Source organism: Arvicola amphibius, chromosome 7 (assembly GCF_903992535.2).
Source record: "Arvicola amphibius chromosome 7, mArvAmp1.2, whole genome shotgun sequence".
Lineage (NCBI taxonomy): Eukaryota > Metazoa > Chordata > Mammalia > Rodentia > Cricetidae > Arvicola > Arvicola amphibius.
Window position 1 is genome coordinate 29,628,387 of NC_052053.1, and position 6,000 is coordinate 29,634,386.

The following is a 6,000-nucleotide window of genomic DNA, read 5'->3' on the forward strand; positions in this document are numbered from 1 at the left end:
CCAGTACAGAAATCTTAAGTGTGGCCCATTAAAAGAGAAGGCTTTTTTATCTACTTGATAACAATATAAACCATGGCTGCAGCATCCCTGGGATCATCAAGTCTCAGTTTCCATAGCTCCATTTTATAAGTTTTCAAGCCTAAACAACGGGATTACATTTAGTATAGTTCTTTGTGTTTGTCTTCTAAACAATGGAATTACATTTAATATAGTCCTTTGTGTTTGTAATTACATTTAATATCGTCCTTTAGTATTGTCTTCTTTCAATGTCTTGTCATCAAAGCATGCTGTCACCCAAGTTTGCTATGTTCTGTGTAGACCCTCATTTGGTGACTACGTCATCACTGGTTTATTGTGAGATAGATGGATACTTGGGTTGTGTCCTATTCTGGCTGCTGTGAACTAGCCTCTGCGAGCATCCTTTTTAACCCTTGTTGGTGCACACAGAAGCACATTTCTTTTTGGATCTAGGAGCTGAACTACTGTGTCGTAAGAAAAGGATGCTCTTAGCTCCAGCAGACAGTCAACTGTTTCCCTAAGTGGCTATGCCAGTCTGATCTCCTGCATAGCACAGATGTGTTCTGGTTAGTCACATTCTTCCAAGTACTGGACTTTGTCGAATTTTAAATCCACATGATTATGCGATAATATTTTTATTAAATTTTTCAGATCAGTAATAATCTTGAGAATTTTCTTATCTGCTTATCAACTTTTTTGTGTGTCGTGCCCATTTGAGTCTTTCACAGTTTTTATTTATTTAAAAGTTTCATTACTATTATTTGTGGTGTGTGTGTGTGTGTGTGTGTGTGTGCATGCCCCACAGTATGTGTGTAGAGGTCGGATGACAATTTTCCTTCCATTGTGGGTTCCAGCGCTTGAACTTGGGTCACTAGACTTGAGCAGCACATAAATGATTTCACAGGGCCTAAACCCACTTTTAAACGCTGTCCTTTCTCTGTTTTTTCTACTCTGAATATGAGACATTTGCACAACACACATATCACATGTTTTGTGTTCTACGTTGTGACTAGACTTTTCACACACACACACATTCTCTTTCTCTCTCTTTTGATTTTCTAAAATTTAAAACTTCATTATAGAAAAATGTGCAAAAGCTCCAAAACATCACACACCTACATTAAGCAGACCAAAATTAACAAAGACTATTGAACTCAATGAACTCTACAGTCCGAGGAACCTTTCAGAACAGAGGCTGTGCAGTGTCACCCTGGATTTTATACTTTAACTACGGACTATATTTTTATGCATTAGCAAAAATGAAAAATGGTGACGGGCTGAGAACTAGAGAAACACAAGTTTCAGGTCCTCGTTCATAATTTATCATCTGCATCCAGCCCTTCCTCATGTTCTAATATTTAGCCGTTCTTGATCTATTTTCATAGAACACCAAACACATTAAAATCTATTAGGAAAATAAATAAACACAGTCCACCCACGTGCATTTGTTCACTCTCGTAATGGAGCCGCTAATGAACAGAGTTGTAAGACTAAATGTAATCTAGTTCCCGATCTGCTCTTTTATACTTAGTACTTTGAATCCCATTTGGATTTGTTTGCCTGGCTTATTAGCAGGAACACATTTTTCCTGTGGTAGTTTCTAGGAGGATTCATGCTTTTGTTTTTCATGTGTAGGTCTATGATTAACACAGAACACACGTTTATATTTGGCAGGAGCTAGCAATGCACACATTCCCCAGCAACTAAGCAGAACCATTTGTCACAGCCAGGTGACCGTGTGTGTTTCCACACTCAGTATGTTCCGTTGGTTGGGCGTCTGGGCTTGTGTCAATCATACATTGCATTTTATTTTATTTTATTTTATTTTGTACTAAGGCTTCAAACCCCGAGGCTCATCCCTTCACTGTCCGTGTGTTACTTATATTTCCATACCTTTGACATACATACATATTCATATCTGCCAGTGAATATTTTCAACTTTGTTCCTTTTCTTAAAGATCACCTTGACTCCTCTTTGAAGCTGTTTGTTGTTCTCCCTACTGCCCCCTAACAATGGTGTCTTCACTAGGGCTTCCTTGAACCTGTAGATCAATTAGACAGACTAGCCATTTTATAATAGTAAACCACATACCCACGGTACTGTTTCTTTTGTCAAGGTTTTGTTCACCTTTGTTAGATTTATTTTTCTGACATGTAATGTATTTTTTCTTTGTGGTACTAGAACTGATGTTTCTAAAAAGTTTATCATTCATTGGGAAACACACTTGATTTTCAAATACCAAGCTTATATTTTATGACCCTACTAAGTTACTTTTTTCCCCCTTACCTTTGTATGTATTCTGTGTAGTAGGTTATTTAAATCACTGGGGGCATCGTGTTGCCTTTTCAGTCTAGGTGGCATCAGATGTAGAAATCTTTCTGCTAGTCCCTATTTCAACATCATTTCAACAGGTTCTACATCAGCACAAGTGGAAAACAGAAGACAACAAAGCAAAACTTTTGATGTAAAGTTCTGTATCGAGGGCATTGTTTTCAACAACGAGTAACAACAAAAACATTGCCAGAAGAAAAGTCAGATAAATAACAGCTTGATGGAGGAGTGTCTATGTGTTACTTTTATTATTAATAAAGATACTGCCTTGGCCCTTTAAGAGACAGAAAATTAGGTAGGCGGAGTAGACAGAACAGAATGCTGGGTAGCAGAGTTGGGGAGATGCTTCAGGCAGTCGCCATAGTGAGTCTCCATGCTTCTCATCTCCGAGATGGACGCAGGTTAAGATCTCTCCTGGTAAGCCACACCTCGTGGTGCTACACAGATTACTAAATATGGGTTAAAGCAAAGATGTGAGAATTAGCCAATAAGAGGCTGAAACTAATGGGCCAGGCAGTGTTTAAAAGAATACAGTTTCCATGTAATTATTTTGGGTAAAGCTAGCCGGGTGGCAGGATGCAGCCCGCTGCTCCTTCTACACATGATCTCCTGAGTAAATTGGGAACATGGGGACCATGGGAGTGGGTTGAAGGTTAGGGGAGCAGAGAGAAATATATAGCTCAATAAAAACAATTAAAAAAAAAGAATATTGTCAACAGAGCACCTGGTATGCAGAGGCAGGTGGATCTATATTAACCTGGTCTACATAGAAAATTCCAGGCTAGCCAGGGCTGGTGGATCTCTCTCTCTCTCTCTCTTACACACACACACACACACACACACACACACACACACACACACACACACCTATAGAGAGAATACCATGAACGATTCTTTAGCAATACTTTTGCAACTTTATATTAAAAGAACACTTTTCTGAATAAAATTTTCACGTTGGATTAAAGAAGTCACAGAACAGTGAGCACACCCACATCCGTTAAAAACAACAAATAAGGCAAAACCTCACATCAAAAAGAGGAAAATGCAGGCTGGGCTGGTGCACTAGTCAACTCTGACAGTCCTCCTGAGATAGGCCGCCTGGACAACAAGGGTCCTGATGAGCAGAAAAGAACTTTCAACTCCAAAATTCATTTCATAACAATTGGATAACTTTGATTTTAGACAAAATGTACAAGGCTAACACAAGGAAAATATGAACAGAAACACCAAGTAAAATATCAAGACTGGCAATGGCTTGTCATGATCACACACACTTTGTCTAAGTTAGTTTTACTTCAGAAATAACAGACATTAGGGAGCGGTAACTGTAGACCCACGCTGCAAACCAGGACTTTCCCACGGCTGGAAAGACCCGTTTGGAACCCGTGGTAGGTGTCCTGCTTAGCGGCGACCCACGAGGAAGGAAACACTGCACCTTGCTCAGCAGACACACGGTTTATTTGGGGCTTATGTCGGAGGAGTGAGACTGTTTTCTTTCGCATCCCAGAGGACTGTGTATTTGAAAACTTTCATATCCCGTGAAAAACTGCAGCTCATGTCTGAGAATCCGTGATCTATAAATAGTTTATTCTTGGGTGTCAAGGAGTGCGTTCAAGCCCTTCCAGATACCAAGGCTACCCGTTTAGTTTTGACATCCAGGCCAAGACAGACTGCTGATGGTTCCAGGCATTCCGACTTAAACTCCTGCTACATCTGGTTATATATACATTTCATAAAAGAGCTTACCCATACATAAATAAGCCACTAGTCACCGGGAAGCCCGTGATGGAGACACTGTCGCTACATTATGTAATAAGGTAGAAATGACAGCTTTATAAACATTAGGCTGGAAGGCCTGCTGCTCTGGGGCTTCCAGGAGGAAACAGAGCAGATATGAAGATCTGAAATATGAAAGAAAATGGTTGGTATTTGCCAAGGGTGCGATGTTGGCGCAGGTAATACAAAAGAGTTAGGGCAAATAGGACATGCAGTGGTTGCTGCAGGTAGTGCAGTTCTAACACAGCTAATGACATCTTATAGAAAGACAAAGCAGTTAGAAAGGGCAATAGAACTGAGCCTCCATACTCAGTTGTGAACCAAATAAGCAACTTGTTTAAAAAGGGGTCAGTCTCAGGAAAGCATGTGAAGCCTTATTTCTAGCATTATACAAATTATGCCAGGTAAGGCAGGAAGGCAGAGATAGGAGGATCTCTGCAAGCCTGAGACCAGCCTGGGATACAAAATGTGTTCTAGGCCAGCCTGGGCTACAGAATATGTTCTAGGTCAGCCTGGGCTACAGAGTGAGGACCTGTCTCCACACCCCCAGATAAATAAAACTATGCAGACTTGTTGAGAAACATGAGAGATGCAAATAAAGGAACCTCCTCCCAGACATGGTCACTCAGTGTGGTAGCTCTCCCAAAATTAATTCATGACAAGTGGACGTTAGTATGAAATAGCACATTTTTTTCATGCAATTTATGATCCTGAGAAAAATGTATATTCAAGATCAAGTCCAGCAAATTTTCTCACAGCGTCAGTTCTTGTTTCAGCTTTACCGTTCTCTGTAGCGACTAAACCATTTGTATGTATTTTAAAGATAGAGTTGCTCTTGTTGCCCAGGCTGGCTTAAGTGCAGATTTTCCTGGGAGCTAGGATTGCAGTGTACACTACCATGCGTGCCTTGAAGCATGTACTATCAATGCAGAAATAGATAGTTGCAACAAGCCTTGTCTTTGGGCCTCCAGATAACCAAAAAAAAAAAAAAAAAAAAAAAAAAAAAAAAAAAAAAAACCAACAACACAGAGACTTATTTCTAGTAATATCTTCTTCAACATTAGGAGTCATGGCTGTTAGAGGCTTAAAAAATGAAAGCTTTCAAGCATTGTGTCACCACTAAGGCTCTTTATTCTCGATCACAAGCAGAATCAGCTCAGAAGGATAACACAGCAGAAGAAGCTGATCAAGTCGTAAATATCGTCTGTATTTTGATTTTGCGGTGTAATTGTTTTGTCTGCTTTCACGGAAATTGGGGATCACTCAGATCTCTGCTGCCGCTAAACTAGAGGTGTGTGCTAGCTCTGGATTCTCCTTAGAAAAGTCTTGAGATCGTCCGCAGATAAAGGAAAACCCACAAGAACTGGTCCAGCTGGCTGGTGTTGAGTCTGGCAGAGGGTCAGCTTGCGGCTTGTTACTAAAGACCGTGCAGTGTGGATCATACTCTCAGCTCTCCAGCCTAGGGCGACTGGGGATTCCAAAACAAGGTCGCCAACTGTGCCAGCAACCAGTGCTGTCTTTGGTTTGAGGTCAGCAGGCTCAAAGTATGCCTCGGAGAGGTTTAGCTGGCTGGTAATCTTCAGCAACCCTTCACAACTACAAACAATTTGAATAAGAACAGTGCAATTATCATTGGAAATGAAACATTCATAAAAACAAGCAATTGCTCTCTCCAGCCGTTTTTACTTCATCTTAACCTATCCTATGCAGCAGGCATTTTGGAATGTATCAGATTTTGTTGCCCGCTACCCATTTCCTGTACTTAATACGCAAAGGCCTTAATTTCCTTTTAAAGAACTACCCGTCCTTAGAATATCTACTTTTTTGACACATCAGCCTCTAACTTGCTGGACTCTCATGGGACTTGCGTCCTT